We start from the raw sequence: 18,285 nt of genomic DNA on the forward strand, positions 1-18,285 counted from the left end.
ATAAGCAAGAAAGATACGAACAGACTCTAATCTGGCAACTAGAGCGAATGTTTCTTCATAATCGATTCCTTCTTCCTGACAGTATCCTTTGACCACCAGCATTGCTTTGTTACGAATGACATTCCCTCCCTTATCCATCTTGTTTCTGAATACCCATTTGAGACCGAAAACCGAAGCATCTTTTGGAGTTGGAATAAGACGCCGCAGTTGTTTCTTTCAAACTCATTTAATTCATCTTGCATGGCTTGAACCCAGTCTGAATGATCAAGTGCTGAGTCAACAGTCTTCGGTTCAACTTTGGAAACAAAGGAGTTGGACATGCAAAACTCTACTTGAGAAAAGAGTGCAGCCTGTTTCGCTTTGATTTGAGATCGAGTTAACACCTTTTCTGAAGATTCCCCGATAATTTGACTTTGAGGGTGATCATTGGTCCATTTGATAAGAGGAGGGTAATTTGGATCATAAGTGAGATCCAATTCGGCATTAATTTCTTCTTCTAACTCAGACATAAAGTCATCATCATTGACATTGGTGTTCACCCTCTCGAAGAATGACTCCTGTTCAGGACTAGTTGTAACACCCCCATCTGGCACGTATCACAATATTGTCCGCTTTGGGCCACTCGGCACGAGGACTTCCCAGGGGGTCACCCATCCTGGGACTACTCCCGCCCGAGCACGCTTAACTACAGAGTTCTTATGGAATCTGCTGCCCTCACGGCTTTAAAACGCGTTGTGATAGAAAAGGTATCCACACCCCTTATAAGGAATGCTTAGTTCACCATTCCAGCCGATGTAGGATCAGATCTAACCCACTTTCACCCCCCATTATAGGGTTCGACGTCCCAGTCGAACACATCGACCCGTGCCCTGGCTCTGATACCATTTGTAACACCCCCATCTGGCACGTATCACAATATTGTCCGCTTTGGGCCACTCGGCACGAGGACTTCCCAGGGGGTCACCCATCCTGGTACTACTCCCGCCCGAGCATGCTTAACTGCAGAGTTCTTATGGGATCTGTTGCCCTCATGGCTTTAAGACGCGTTGTTATAGGGAAGGTATCCACACCCCTTATAAGGAATGCTTAGTTCTCCTTCCCAGCCGATGTGGGATCAGATCTAACCCACTTTCACCCCCATTATAGGGTTCGACGTCCCCATCGAACACATCGACCCGTGCCCTGGCTCTGATACCATTTGTAACATCCCCCTTTGGCACGTATCACAATATTGTCCGCTTTGGGCCACTCGGCACGAGGACTTCCCAGGGGGTCACCCATCCTGGTACTACTCCCGCCCGAGCACGATTAACTGTAGAGTTCTTATGGGATCTGCTGCCCTCACGGCTTTAAAACGCGTTGTGATAGGAAAGGTATCCACACCCCTTATAAGGAATGCTTAGTTCTCCTTCCCAGCCGATGTGGGATCAGATCTAACCCACTTTCACCCCCCATTATAGGGTTCGACGTCCCCGTCGAACACACCGACCCGTGCCCTGTCTCTGATACCAATTGTAACGTCCGTCTTTCAGGGCTAAGCATTTTTGCCAATGTAATAGTCTAGGTCAACTCTTGTAACTCTTTTTGATGTAATAAAGATGAAATATTTGAGTATTATGTGAATTATATGTGTTTATTATTTAATTATAAATGTATAATTAGTAAAAAATAAAAAATGAGCGTCAAAATTAAAGTGTGAGATAATCCCGATATCTCTACATAAAGTTGTAGAATATGTCTCAAGGTTTTCGTGCATATAAGGAACGCCGAAATCCGAGTTATAACGAAGAAGTTATGACCCGTCGAAGTTTCACGACAGAACCGGCACGATACCGGGAAGCGTGAATAGTGAATTTACGATAGAGCGAGATTTAGCCTTAGTGATCTAAACGAAAGTCGTAGAATATGTTAAACTAAGAACATCGATAAAAAGAACGCCCAAATCTGACTTCGTATGAAGAAGTTATGAGATTTTAAACAGACCAATCCTGTCCAGGCTTGTTAAAAATATAACTTTAAAAATAAAGTCAAAATTAGCCGACGAAGTCTAAACGAAAGTTGTAGAGTACGTCTTCACCTACGCGTGGATATAAAGAACGTCAAAAACGGAGTTCGTATGAACGAGTTACAAATTATAATAGCATATTTACGTATTAAAATAAAGTATAAATCATGTATACGTACACATATATATACATATGTATATATCATTAGAAAGGTATCGACGATGCGGTCATTATAAGACTAATGTTGAGTTCTTTCGACATTAGTTTAGTACAAATATCATTAAATCCATTTATAATAGTATTATAGAGGGGTGTTTAGTTGTTTATATAACTACAAGGTCATTAAGTAATTATGGAGGGTAGTTTTTGAAAATTCAATTAGTATAAATAAGAGCCTTGGGCTCTCATATTTCTTGCACCATTCTCTTGATTCAAGAGTCTTTCTCTCCTTATCCCTCGAGCATTTCGGTCCGTCGTGATTCGACTTCTCTTTCTGTAGCTTAGTATAGTAAGGTGAGCGCTGAAGCGCTGCACGAATCTTTGTGAGAAAGATTCAGCGACGAAGTTCTGCCCCTGCAGAGCCCGACTCCTAGCTAAAACCCCTTGTAAGTAAGTTATGCTTACCTTATTTTAATATAGCTTATATTTAAAATTAGTATTGTTATTATGAACTTATAATAAATATTTAAGCTATTATTATAACTTATATAAGTGTCGTTAAAATATTTTTTTCAACTACTCGCGGTACGGGGAATCTGGTTTAAAGGGCCGCATAGGGTTGTTGGATTTCAGAAGTGCTATATGCCAAAATGGTCCTGCCCTCTGGTGTTTTATGTCTGGCCCCTATCTGTACATAGTGGTTGGAAAATATTCTTTAACGCTTATATAATAATAATAATACTAAGACTAATAGTTGGTCACAGGAAATATTAGACTAAAATTTAGCGATAATAATGCTAGGTTTCGTCGAAGGAAAATAGAATCGTTAGAAGCAAGCGCTGCCCGATTTTGGAATCATCACCTTAACAAGTGAGTGCATAGTTACTTTCAACTTACACATAGATATGAAGTATTTTATATAAATTACGTGCTATGTGTGCATATTATCTGAATACTTGCTATCTATGCTAGATGAACGTTGTTATACATGTTTTCAATGATTTAAACTGTATATGAATTTTATATCTACGAAAATGTTGGGGTAAAACATGGGTAGATGCAATAGGTGATGTGTGATAAAATGATGAGAGGCCTCGATGTTGATGTTGTTGATTCTGTCATCTAGCGGAGTATGGATGACGACCACGGACTCTTCTAGACAGTCCAGTGGAACACTAGCAGGCTCACAACCTGTAGGTGTTTGTGAACGATGTGTTCACCGGTGTACTCCATCCCCCACATGGTTGCCTTTAGGACATTTATTGCTGAGGAATCCCCTTAGCAGTAGTGTCCGTCCCGATGATGATCCTTAGGCTAGGTCCCTTATGATAGGTGTTTAGGGACGTAAAGTGAGGATAACGGGAACGAGTAATCGGGTTATTGTTGATCGACGAAATTAATAAACTTATTTATTGTGGGTTGAAAACCCTATGTGCTCACCAGGCTCCCAAGCCTGACCCAATCAGTTTTATTTATTACAGGTAGTGGCGCATGAGCATAGGTGTGATGTTTTGGACGAGGGATTACGGATATAGGCCTGTAGATATGAAATAATGTAGTAAGGCTTATATTGTACTGTTTATGCTTTTGATCTGTACGAACATCACATCCCGAGTCTTTTAATGAAATACATTTCTATGGAAATGCTTTTGATAAATCTTTATCATATTTTTGTTTTGGGACAAATTCCGCAACACTTTCATTTAAAATGTAACTCTGATTTTTAAACAAAGCATAAACAAACCGGTCTTTTCTGGCCGTGATTTTGGGGATGTCACAGTTGGTATCAGAGCATTAGTTTAAGCGAACTAGGAATTTGTAGGATTTCTAGACTTAAACTTAGAATGCTAAGCGATGATTGTGAGGTGTGAGCACTAGCTTATTTTAGGAATTGTGCCTAAAATGCTTTTATGTGCTAAATGCTTTGTGCATAATATGTTGTTAATTGTTCGGATCTATGGTCTGTTGCCGACCGGATCTGGAAACCTTATGTGTTTAGGATTCTAAACGTATGACTACGATATTAGAACTAGCATGTAAACGTTTCGGAGTGATAAGGACGATTTAAAACGTCTATCCTAAATAAAGATCTAAATTCACCTTATTCGGTGTATAGATCAAGATGGCAAGGACCCGTAGCGGAAACGTGAACGCAAATGGAGGTAGGAACCAACCCCTAGTGGTTCAGCAAATACCTGTTGTTGAAGAAGTTGCACCTGAGCCAGTCACCATGGCTGGAGTTCAAGCCATGATTCAGGCTATGCTAGCTGAACAAAGGGAAGAAATGAGACGGATGCTCCACAAAAATAGGGACGAACCTACCATACATGTTGAACCGACGGAGCCAGTTCCCGAGCCATCTGAGGAAGGGAACTATAGCCGCCAAGTGAGTCAAGTAGGGACTCAAGGTGAGCAAAAGGATGGCCCAGAAGGGAGAAACAACAAGGATGGGCGGATGTACAAAAATTTCTTGGGTGCGAAACCACCAAGTCTCTCAGGAAGCCCAACGCCTGTTGAGATTATGGACTGGATCTCCGTGATGGAGATGGTGTTTGAGAGCTGCGACTGCAGCGAGAAGCGGAAGACTGTCTTCGCTGTGAGACAAATGAAAACTGGAGTCTTGAGCTGGTGGAAGCTATTAGCAGATACAATGCCACGGGGAGAAGCTCTGAAAATGTCATGGGATGAGTTCTTGGAACAACTGAAGGCGCAGTACTGTTCAGAGATAGACCTGATTGATCTGAACAATGAGTTCCAAAATTTGAAGAAGGGGAGAATGAGCATCGATGACTATGCTGCTGCATTTACGGAAAAGATGAAGTTGTTTCCATACCTAGTGCCAACCGAACTTTCCAAAATTGAGAAATTCGCAAACGGACTGCCGGCTGACTTTCGCCCAACAGTCAAGATGGCAACCACTCTGAAATCAGCTGTTCGAGCAGCTAAGAACGTGGAGACCCAACAAAAGGAAAGAGGTCTGGAGAGGGCTGAGGTTGGTGAGAAACGGAAGTTCAATGGATCCCCGAAGTCCAACAAGAAGAGTAGATTCTCGAAGTCTGGTTCGAGGGGAAGAGGATCAGAAGCGAAGTGGTGTGACAAGTGCATGAAGAAGCACTCTGGGAGGTGTGACGGAGGGGTCACTTGTTACAAGTGCGGAAAGCCTGGGTACTACGCCAATGAATGCACCCTCAACCAGAAAGCCTGTTATGGGTGCAATGAAGAAGGGCACATTTTGAAGGACTGCCCAAAGAAGAAGGAGACAGGAAGACCCAACATACCACCGAAGCCGAAGGCGACAGCCTTCCAGATGACGCTCGAGGCTGCAAAGGAGGCAGCAGACATCGCTTCAGGTACCTTTCTTGTAAATGGTTTGCCTGCAAATATACTATTTGATTCCGGAGCCAACTACTCCTTTGTGTCGCATAAATTTGGTGGGAAATTAGCATTGCCTGTAGAAAAACTAGATAATGCCCTGATTGTAGAAGTTACCAGTGGCAAATTCGTACCTGTTAGTAATCGTATTAGGAACATCGTCATTGACCTAAACGGAAACGAATTCCACGAAGAGCTATTACCCATAGAGTTAAACGGCTTCGACATCGTTTTGGGTATGGATTGGCTTAGCGCCAACGATGCTGAGATTCAATGCCGAAAGAAGATAGTAAAGGTAAACCCACCCGGAAAAGAATCATTTATGGTGTATGGGGACAAATGCAGAGTGAATTCTGGAATCATCTCCCTGATGAAAGCCAGGAAATGTTTGTCCAAAGGATGTGCATCATACTTGGCATTTGTAATCGATGCTAAGAAGGAGAAGAAAGAGGTGCAGAATATACCGGTTGTGTGTGATTATCCGGAAGTCTTTCCTGAAGATCTTCCCGGATTACCACCTGATAGGCAAGTGGAGTTTCGTATAGACTTGTTACCAGGAACAACACTGATAGCAAAGGCACCTTACCGATTAGTACCGACGGAGATGAAGGAGCTCATGACGCAACTTCAGGAGCTGTTGGACAACGGTTTTATTCGACCTAGTTCATTACCCTGGGGAGCTCCGGTGTTATTCATGAAGAAGAAGGACGGAAGTATGAGAATGTGTATAGACTACCGAGAGCTGAATAAGGAAACGGTGAAGAACAAGTATCCATTGCCGAGGATTGATGACCTATTCGATCAGCTGCAAGGTTCGAGCTACTTCTCAAAGATCGATCTTAGGTCAGGATATCATCAGCTAAAGGTGAGAAAGCAGGATATTGAGAAGACTGCATTCAGAACGAGATATGGACACTACGAGTTCTTGGTTATGTCATTCGGGCTAACCAATGCTCCCGCAGCATTCATGGATTTGATGAATAGGGTTTGTAAACCATTCCTCGATAAATCCGTGATAGTGTTCATCGACGACATTCTCATCTACTCGAAAAGCCAAGAGGAGCATGGCAAGCATCTACGGGAAGTATTAGAAGTGTTGAACAAGGAGAAGCTTTTTGCAAAGTTCTCCAAATGCGACTTTTGGATACGGGAAGTCCAATTCTTGGGTCATGTTGTTAACCAGGAGGGAATAATGGTTGACCCCGCAAAGATCGAGGCTGTAATGAAGTTGGAACGTCCAAAGAGTCCCACGGGGATTCGAAGCTTTCTAGGATTAGCCGGATATTATCGACGATTTATCCAAGGCTTTTCTTCGATAGCTGCTCCATTAACAGCTTTGACTCATAAAGGAGCTACGTATACATGGAGTGAGAAACATGATGAGGCATTCGAGAAGCTAAAGAAGAAGTTATGTGAAGCACCGATACTTTCTCTACCCGATGGAGTCGAAGATTTCACGGTTTATAGTGACGCTTCTGGAGTCGGGTTGGGTTGTGTTCTGACCCAAAGAGAAAAGGTGATAGCATACGCATCTCGACAATTGAAAGAGCACGAAAAGAACTACCCCACTCATGATCTGGAGTTGGCAGCGGTAGTTTTTGCCTTAAAGATATGGAGGCATTACCTCTACGGCACGAAGTGCAAGCTCTTCACTGATCATAAGAGTCTCCAGTATCTCTTTAATCAGAAGGAGTTGAACATGAGGCAACGACGCTGACTAGAACTTCTCAAGGACTACGACTGTGAGATACTTTACCACCCAGGTAAAGCAAATATTGTTGTTGATGCTCTCAGTCGGAAAGTCAATCTGGAAAGGAAAAGGCCAAGAGCGTTAAAAATTGAAGTCGTCTCGACGATTGTGGAAAGTATCAGGAAAGCTCAAGAAGAAGCTTTAGAGAAAAATGACCGAAAGGAAGAACGCTTGGGAAGAATGTTAGTGTTTGGTACAAACAGTCGAGGACTGAAGGTATTCCAAGATCGAATTTGGGTACCTAAGACGGGAGGAATAAGAGATCTTCTGATGGAAGAAGCACACAAGACCATGTACTCGATTCATCCCGGTAGCACTAAAATGTATAGGGACCTAAAACCCTACTACTGGTGGCCGACGATGAAGCTCGATGCTGCGAAGTATGTGGCCGAGTGCGTAACATGTGCGAGGGTTAAGGCACAACATCAGAAACCGTATGGGAGTTTGGAACCTTTACCTGTACCCATGGGTAAATGGGAAGACATCACCATGGATTTTGTGACTAAACTGCCCAGGACGAAGAACGGTTACGACATGATTTGGGTAGTCGTGGATCGTTTCACCAAGAGTGCACACTTCATAGTAGCCAACGAGAAGTGGTCTATGGATAAGCTCGCAAATGCTTACGTGAAGTAAATTGTAAGACTTCACGGTGTCCCTCTTACGATTGTATCAGATCGTGATAGTCGTTTCACGTCAAGGTTTTGGAGGAGTCTACAAGAGGAGTTAGGTACAAAGTTGTGTTTGAGTACTGCTTATCATCCGCAAACTGATGGTCAGAGCGAAAGAACGATTCAGACACTAGAAGATATGCTGAGAGCATGTACCCTCGAATTCCAAGGGAATTGGGACGAGCACTTACCTCTAGTAGAATTTTCCTACAACAATAGTTTTCACTCGAGCATCAAGATGGCTCCTTATCAAGCCTTGTATGGGCAGAAGTGTCGTACGCCGTCTTGTTGGCTTGAAGCCGGAGATAAGCAGTTTATGGGCCCCGAGATAGTCCATGAGACTGCTGAGAAGTTGAAGGTGATTAGGGAAACGATGTTAGCAGCCCAGGATCGTCAGAAGAGCTATGCTGACAAGAAAAGACGACCGATAACTTTAGAAGTTGGGGATTCCGTTTTGCTTAAAGTCTCACCGTGGAAGGGACTTATACGATTTGGGAAACGAGGAAAGTTGAGTCCAAGGTTTATTGGACCGTTCAAAGTTCTTCAGAAGATAGGGAACCAAGCTTACAAGCTGGAATTGCCCGAAGAACTCAATGGTATTCATAACACCTTCCATGTGTGTTATTTGAGGAAACTCACGGGAGATGTTCCCGACATAATTCCAATCTCAGAGTTAAGGATGGATGAAAATAAAAGGTTGATCGAAGAGCCTGAGGCAATTGTTGACCGTAAGACTAAGAAGTTACGACGCAAGATAGTCGACTTGGTGCTAGTCCGATGGAAACATTCGAATGGGCCGAATCTCACTTGGGAAACAGAGGATGACATGATGAGTCGCTATCCACATCTGTTTGCTGATGCATGATTCCGGGACGGAATCATCCTAAGGGGGAGATAATTGTAACGCCCGGGTTTCAGGGCTAAGCATTTTTGTCAATGTAATAGTCTAGGTCAACTCTTGTAACTCTTTTTGAAGTAATAAAGATGAAATATTTGAGTATTACGTGAATTATATGTGTTTATTATTTAATTATAAATGTATAATTAATAAAGAATAAAAAATGAGCGTCAAAATTAAAGTGTGAGATAATCCTGATATCTCTACATAAAGTTGTAGAATATGTCTCAAGGCTTCCGTGCATATAAGGAACGCCGAAATCCGAGTTATAACGAAGAAGTTATGACCCGTCGAAGTTTCACGACAGAACCGACACGATACCGGGAAGCGTGAATAGTGAATTTACGATAGAGCGAGATTTAGCCTTAGTGATCTAAACGAAAGTAATAGAATATGTTAAACTAAGAACATCGATAAAAAGAACGCCCAAATCTGACTTCGTATGAAGAATTTATGAGATTTTAAACAGACCAATCCTGTCCCGGCTTGTTAAAAATATAACTTTAAAAATAAAGTCAAAATTAGCCGAGGGAGTCTAAACGAAAGTTGTAGAGTACGTCTTCACCTACGCGTGGATATAAAGAACGTCAAAAACGGAGTTCATATGAACGAGTTACAAATTATAATAGCATATTTACGTATTAAAATAAAGTATAAATCATGTATACGTACACATATATATACATATGTATATATCATTAGAAAGGTATCGACGATGCGGTCATTATAAGACTAATGTTGAGTTCTTTCGACATTAGTTTAGTACAAATATCATTAAATCCATTTATAATAGTATTATAGAGGGGTGTTTAGTTGTTTATATAACTACAAGGTCATTAAGTAATTATGGAGGGTAGTTTTTGAAAATTCAATTAGTATAAATAAGAGCCTTGGGCTCTCATATTTCTTGCACCATTCTCTTGATTCAAGAGTCTTTCTCTCCTTATCCCCCGAGCATTTCGGTCCCTCGTGATTCGACTTCTCTTTCTGTAGCTTAGTATAGTAAGGTGAGCGCTGAAGCGCTGCACGAATCTTTGTGAGAAAGATTCAGCGACGAAGTTCTGCCCCTGCAGAGCCCGACTCCTAGCTAAAACCCCCTTGTAAGTAAGTTATGCTTACCTTATTTTAATATAGCTTATATTTAAAATTAGTATTGTTATTATGAACTTATAATAAATATTTAAGCTATTATTATAACTTATATAAGTGTCGTTAAAATATTTTTTTCAACTACTCGCGGTACGGGGAATCTGGCTTAAAGGGCCGCATAGGGTTGTTGGATTTCAGAAGTGCTATATGCCAAAATGGTCCTGCCCTCTGGTGTTTTATGTCTGGCCCCTGTCTGTACATAGTGGTTGGAAAATATTGTTTAACGCTTATATAATAATAATAATACTAAGACTAATAGTTGGTCACGGTAAATATTAGACTAAAATTTAGCGATAATAATGCTAGGTTTCGTCGAAGGAAAATAGAATCGTTAGAAGCAAGCGCTGCCCGATTTTGGAATCATCACCTTAACAAGTGAGTGCATAGTTACTTTCAACTTACACATAGATATGAAGTATTTTATATAAATTACGTGCTATGTGTGCATATTATCTGAATACTTGCTATCTATGCTAGATGAACGTTGTTATACATGTTTTCAATGATTTAAACAATATATGAATTTTATATCTACGAAAATGTTGGGGTAAAACATGGGTAGATGCAATAGGTGATGTGTGATAAAATGATGAGAGGCCTCGATGTTCATGTTGTTGATTCTGTCATCTAGCGGAGTATGGATGACGACCACGGACTCTTCTAGACAGTCCAGTGGAACACTAGCAGGCTCACAACCTGTAGGTGTTTGTGAACGATGTGTTCACCGGTGTACTCCATCCCCCACATGGTTGCCTTTATGACATTTATTGCTGAGGAATCCCCTTAGCAGTAGTGTCCGTCCCGATGATGATCCTTAGGCTAGGTCCCTTATGATAGGTGTTTAGGGACGTAAAGTGAGGATAACGGGAACGGGTAATCGGGTTATTGTTGATCGATGAAATTAATAAACTTATTTATTGTGGGTTGAAAACCCTATGTGCTCACCAGGCTCCCAAGCCTGACCCACTCAGTTTTATGTATTACAGGTAGTGGCGCATGAGCATAGGTGTGATGTTTTGGACGAGGGATTACGGATATATGCCTGTAGATATGAAATAATGTAGTAAGGCTTATATTGTACAGTTTATGCTTTTGATCTGTACGAACATCACATCTCGAGTCTTTTAATGAAATACATTTCTATGGAAATGCTTTTTATAAATCTTTATCATATTTTTGTTTTGGGACAAATTCCGCAACACTTTCATTTAAAATGTAACTCTGATTTTTAAACAAAGCATAAACAAACCGGTCTTTTCTGGCCGTGATTTTGGGGATGTCACATTAGTATTGGTATTCCCTTCTTTAATTGGAATTTCAGTAGAACTTGTAGAATGAGACGATGAGTTCTCCCCCTGTAACGATGAAATTTGATCATGATGAAGAGTTGGACCCTCCCCCTGGACATTAGGACGGTCACATGAAGGTTCGCTTCCTTCTGGCCTTTCAGTTTCTTTGGATTGATCATCAGCCTTCTTTTGAGCAGCGTCGTCGATAACTTGTTTCAGATTATAAACTTTGTTGTCTTTTGCATTTGATTCAGAATCAATTGCCTTTTGAGGCTCATCAAATAGAAGCATGTATTGCTCAAAAAGATTCGAGATAGAGATCGTAACTCGACCATTGTTTGGAAAGATCTCCTGCGTTGCACTTTCTGTGTAATTCAACTTCTTCACATAACTATCGTCATAGGTGCCATAGTATGTTTCTTCAATCTTCTTTGAGCACTTATTGAGAACCCTATGCACCTTGGAGTTCAAGGAATAGCCTAAGAAGATTCCTTCATCAACCTTAGCATCAAACTTATGTCGATTCTCTCTTGAGTTGAAGATGAAGCACCTTGAACCGAACACATGAAAGAATTTCACATTTGATTTACGATTGTTCAAAATCTCGTAAGGTGTAATGGAGAATCTCTTGTTCAAATATGATCTGTTTTGAGTATAACATGCAGCTGCAATTGCATCAACCCAGAATTACAAAGGCAACGACATGAAGCATAGCATTGTTCGAGCTGCTTCACACAGAGATCGGTTTCGTCTTTCAACGATACCATTCTACTGTGGAGTATAAGCGGCTGAGAAATTGTGATTCGTCCCCTTTTCAGCAAGAAAGTCTTCAAATTCTTTGTTCTTGAATTCTAAGCCATTTTCGCTTCTCACATTACGAACGACCTTCCTTAGTTGTGTCTCTATCTGTTTAATAAAGAGCTTAAGCTTTGGAGTGGCTTTATACTTTTGTTTCAGGAAGAATACCCATGTAAATCTAGAGAAATCGTCCACTATAAACAGAATGTATTTATTTCCCCCAATACTTTCAATGGACGATGGACCACACATCTCAATATGCAGTAGTTCCAATGGTTCTATCACCTTAGTATTGATAATAGAGGGATGACTTTGCCTACTCTGCTTTCCCATTTCACATGCTGCACAAAGATTTTCTTTATCAAATTTAAGAACTGGAAGACCTCGAACATGATCACCCAAAACCAACTTGTTGATATCCTTGAAATTTAGATGAGACAGCCTTCTATGACATAACCAACTTTTATCTGAGTGAGCCTTTGTTAGTAAGCTGACTGTTGGTTTACCTCGAATTGGGTTGAGGTTCAAAGGATAAAGTTCCCCTTTTCGCTTTGACTTCAGCAGAACGTTGTTACTTTTCTTCTCGACAATCTCTAAGCCTTCATCATCAAAAGATACATTCAATCTAGTGCCAACCACCAGCTGTGATACACTGATAAGATTGTGTTGGAGCCCTTCAACATAGTCCACTTTTCTTATAGAGAACTCGCCATTAGTAATCATTCCATAGCCTTTGATAGCACCAAATGAGTTGTTGCCATACTTCACAATAACCCATCCTTGAGGGACCGAAACTCCCTCAGTTCTTCCTTCTTGTCATTTGACGTGAGCAGCCACTATCAATGTACCATTCTCCGTCAAACTGCTCGTCACGAATAACCTGCAAAATATTAAGTAGATTTAGGAACCCAAAGTTTCTTGGGTCCTTGTGAGCCTTTTACAAGACAGGCAATAGTAAGAGAAATATCAACCATGTATGTGCGTTTAACTAAAGTTGTTTCATCTTTTCTTATGATGGTGACAACTTTAATTTTAGTTGATTTAGTAGGATTGGAGTTTGTGGTTTTGATATCAGCATTCTTTTTATTCTCTTTTGGAAGATTGTTATCTTCAGGAAAGAGTTTTCCTTTTCCCTTTGAAGTAATTGAAGGATGAGAATTTGAATGGGAAGTGTTAGATTCAGGATCCCCTGTGTTTCTGATTGGACTTGTATGGATGGGGACTGAAACTACTCTTTCGGTTGATATTACTTTGAGGACTGAAACTATTCTTTCGGTTCCTTTCGATCAGGGGACAGAACTTCTCCTTTCAGTTCCTTTCGTTAGAGGGACCGAAACCTTCCTTTCGGTTCATTTCAGTCGAGGGACCGAACTTCCCATTTCGGTTCTTTTCAGTAGAGGGACCGAAACCATCCTTTCGGTTGGTGTTGTGGTGAGGACCGAAATTACTCTTTCGTTTCATTCCCATCGTGGGACCGAAACTTCCCTTTCAGTTCCTTGATTCCTCTTATGATTTGTGCTTCCTTTCTATCCTTATAAAGTGAGGATTTTGAGAATTCCAAAACTGTTTTCTTTCTGAGAGATTCTTCTTGTATCTCAGATTTCTTTGATGCTTTCCATCAGCCACCCGTTTTGGATTTCTGTGAATGTTGGCCTTTCTTTTTGAAGTATGAGCACAACATTCACTTTTTGCCAATGATGTTTCACTAGTGGTTTCCCTAGGTTCGCCCAATGGGGTTTTAGTGCCACTTGTACTTGGCATATCATATTTTGTAGGCTCATTTATAGGTTCGGGTATATACCTACCTTTCACTCTCCATGAAGTTTTCTGAGATAGACCCTTAGTCTCATCAGCGTTGTCTATTGGGGCCGACCAGAAAAACGTACTCGTCACATCCGCCATCATTGTCTTCTTCTACCATAGTTGTTAATTCTGCAGTTTGTTGTGGAGTAACACCTGGAACTGTATAGACTTGATTTGGAGTGGTTTGTACCTTTTGGTACACAACAGCTTTAGCTTTGAGAACTTTGGTTTTATCAGTAGATGAGCGAGCGAACTCAACTGAGTTTTCAGAAATCAGTTTTTTGCGTGACTTAGGTTCGCTTTTGACAAATTCTAAACAGTCCACCATATCCTCTACAGAGATTTTGCTCAGACCATCATCCTCATTAAGTTCAGATGCATTTTCAACATCAATTTTATTTTTTGAACTTAATTTGGCATTCAGAGAGTCAAATTTCTGTACGGTTTCGGTTCTTAATTTCAGTCTATCATTTTCATCTAACAGATTTTTAAGCATGTCCTTGTGGTCTTTGGACTTTATATAGGGTTCTATTTTGTCCAGACCTATTTTATATGCTGGAGAAACTTCGTCAGAAGATACAACGCTTTCACAGTTGTAGGCTTCAGCATCGATTTCATCCTCCTTTAACTCAAGGAAGGGTAAAATCATGCGATGTATCTTCTTTCCTATTTCACAATCAAGATGCAACTGAGTGATGTTAAAATAGAGTCTTTTAGCAATTAAACAAAACACATTTCGCTGTTTAAGAATTTTAAGATTGTCTCTTTGCAAATAAATTGAATCATCCTTAGATCTAATTAATTCCTTTTCCTTTTGCTCGATCCACATCCTTCGTTCCTCACTCTTTGATGAAATCATGCTGATTTGATCAGTTAGGTTAGAATTTGTGACACGGGTTTGGGTGAGACTGCTACTTATGCTCGAGAATTTTGACTTTAAGTTATTTAATTCCTTTTCATAATTAGTAACAGGTATTTTTAGAGAAGCAAGAATATTTTGTACCTTTTTAATCAACTCATCACATTCGTTGATCCGTGCACTGACAGGTTTGGCAGCAAAACACATGTCCTTTCACTCCCTTTCGTCTTCAACCCCCCGTCGGTTGTATATTCACTCATTTGGGATACACCTTCGGTCACCACAAAGCACCTTCCTGTTGCATGTTCTTCTTTTGCCAGCATAGCCTTCCCATGAGTGGGCTTCCTGACTTCATCATCCTCAGAAACTATGGACCAGACTTCCACGCCACCAAATTCATCACTGTTGTTTGTATCATGCACAATTAAAGCGTTCATGGTAGTATTATTAGTAGCAAACTTTCTTTTCTTGATTTCCTCTAGTCTGATCAAGAGGCTCGCTTCCTCATCTTCTTCATTTGTCTTCTCTTCTTTCTTTCTTAGCATACAATCTTTAGCAAAATGATTCTTGCCTCCACAATAATGGCAGTCGAATCCTGAGTCTCCTCCAACTTTCACTTCTTTCTTTGACTCTTCAGACTTTGACCCCATCTTCGGTTCCTCAATAATAATGGCAGTCGAATCTTGATCTTTTCGGCGTTGTAACTACCATGCCAGTTTCGGTTCGTGTTAGCTGGGAATTTCTTCTTAATAAATTTTATTGGATTGGACACCATCATGGCATATTCTTCACTGGTTAGATCATAATTGGCGAGATCCAATTCCTCTTCTTCTACAACCGAGCTTTTACCTTTAGAGACGAGAGCTAAGGAACCCAGGCTGAAAACCACATTTGTTTCCTTAGACAGTGCACTCTCATGGGATTTCAAAATACCCACTAATTTTGCCAGAGAATATGACTTGAACTGTTCATGAGCTTTGACTGTTGATAGAACAACCATCCATTCGGGTCTGACACCATTCATGAAAGTAACATTTTGCTCGATAACCTTCCTTTCAATCCCATGCTTTATCATCTTACTCAAAAGATGATTGAAGCGATCAAAGGTTTGAACAAGCTTCTCTTCAGGCTTCTGCTTAAAGTCTCCAAATTCAGACAGCAGGAGAGTTTGAATAGAATGTTCCAAATCTTCGTCAGTGGATTACAATTCTTTTAATCTGTCCCAAATCTCTTTAGCCATGGCGCATGAGCTTACCAAACGAAACGTATCCGACTGCAACGCAAACCTTATCATCCTCAAGGCTTTGATATTGCATTGAAACTTTTCCTTTTCATCCTGAGGAATATCTTTGACATCGTTAACAAGCTGATTGTACTCTTTCTGTGTTTTGACAATCTTAGAAGTGCTTGAGTGAGCGAATGGGCCTACAGTAATTGCTTCCCATATTAAGTATCCACTATCCTCTGATCCAATCACGTAATCTTCAAAGTGATGCGTCGAAACTTCATAGTCTTATGTATACAAGATTGGTATTCTTGTCGTAGACCCTATGCTATTAGAGATGTTGATCAGATTGGTTTGTGAGTAATCCATGGACATTGTAAAGACTTTTGATCGATAACCTATAAAAGCTCAGACTTGTAATATATCGTTAGGGTTAGATCAACAATTAATGAGATACGTCAATATAGAGTGACGACTCAATTAATATCAATCATTGAGGAATTAAAAACCGTAATAACTTCTTCGACATAAGATATGTGTATGAATTACACAGCCTCCTGCTCTGATAGCAATTGATGATAATTAAACTCTAGCTCGATTAGATCTTTCACAGGTATGTTTATGGAAATCAAACAAATCAAAAAGAGTAAGAGAATGAACACAGAATAGAATCAAATGTATGATTATGATTCAAAATAAAGTCACGCCTCAGCAGAGCTCGATGAAGAACTTTTGCTGTAGAAGTGAGCTAGGGTTTACAAAACATAGAGAAAATAACTGATAAAAGCGATATTGTCTAAGACTGCATGCATGCAGCTTATATACTAAACCCTAGTACAAAAACATGCACGGTTGGATAGGCCCAATACCAGCAATCAAAACTGGGCTAAGGACCGAGCCCATGATGCAATCTAATAGACCCAACACATAGCCTTAACTTGGTCCCTACAATGAAAGTTGCCAAAACACCTCACGAGATGTGGAGGGGGAAAGCTCCCCCGTTGGCACATATCAAGGCGTGGGGTTGCGAAGCTTTCGTAAGACAAGAGACTCACGATAAGCTCGAACCTCGTAGTGAGAGGTGTATTTTCATCGGCTACCCGCAGAAGTCCTTTCGATATGTCTTCTATAGACCGAGTGACAATGATGTATTCATCGCGAGGAGAGGGTTTTTCCGAGAAACAGAACTCATAATCCAAGGGGACAATGGGAAGTAAATCGATATTGAAGATATTCAAGAGTCGAGTGATGTAGGAACCTCTAACGCTGGTGCTCAACCCGAGGAGGAAACTCCAGTTGAACCGATTGACGAGTCCTTGCCTCTTAGATATTCTGAAAGGGTTAGGGTTTAACCCCAGTTTTATGGATTTCATATTACTACAGAAGGGGATACGTTCATTAGTGATAGTACACTAGTGAATTTGGACGAACCTAACAGTTATAAGGAAGCCATGGTAGGCCCGGAGTCTGCGAAGTGGAAAGAGGCAATAGACAGCGAGATTCAGTCCATGTATGAAAACCAAGTTTGGAATTTGGTGCAAGTGCATCTTCAAGAAGAAGACCGAAATGCATAGGAATGTGCACACTTATAAGGCATGATTGGTTCCGAAAGGCTTTATAAAACAAAAACTTTAGTTTCTTAACTAAACTAATCTACATGTTTTTAATGCTTATTACAATTTTAAATCAAATATTTTATAATTTAATCATACTTCAAATTTATAAGTTCAACAACATACATAAATGTATTCTCCCCCAAAGGTGTAAAAACTGTAAAGAAAGCCCATAGAAGACACCCTAGATGTGTGAGTCGGGATTATCAGGATTTTCACGAAGTTGAGCGGGGAATAAGTTTTTGTAGAAAGGGGGTTGAACAAACAGTACATGAACTGGTTGGGACAGAAAACCATCACCTGGAACCACCCTATTGAAGCTGTACGCGTTGCTGGCCGCGGTGGCACATGGCAACCTACATGGTAGATTTTATAGACTAAAATCGAAGATAGGGGATGAGTTCTCACCTGAAAGTTGATAAATGAAGTAGAAGGTAACGAAGGAGTTGCGTGTATGTCGAAATCTATGAGGAGAGGGTGAGAATCGGCGGTGCTCATTGGCTCTTTTTCCCCGGCGAACAAACCCAAAGAACTCGTTGTGGTTTGTGGCTGCTTCTGTTGGGTTTGACACCTAATCAAGGAGTTATAGGGTTCACTGTTCATCATGTAAGGTAAGGTGGAAGTGAGTGAGGCAGGAGCTTAAATCGGAGGCAGCAACCTACAGTTTTCTTGCCACATCCCCGAACCAGACGG

General features: G+C 40.7%; 1 pseudogene; it reads right to left on the reverse strand.

Annotated features, from left to right (window-relative positions):
- Positions 1-931: 931 nt before the first annotated feature.
- LOC145096544 (5S ribosomal RNA) lies at positions 932-1,049 on the reverse strand (annotated as a pseudogene).
- Positions 1,050-18,285: the final 17,236 nt, after the last annotated feature.

This window comes from Lactuca serriola, chromosome 3 (assembly GCF_051521515.1).
Source record: "Lactuca serriola cultivar US96UC23 chromosome 3, Lser_US96UC23_V15, whole genome shotgun sequence".
NCBI lineage: Eukaryota > Viridiplantae > Streptophyta > Magnoliopsida > Asterales > Asteraceae > Lactuca > Lactuca serriola.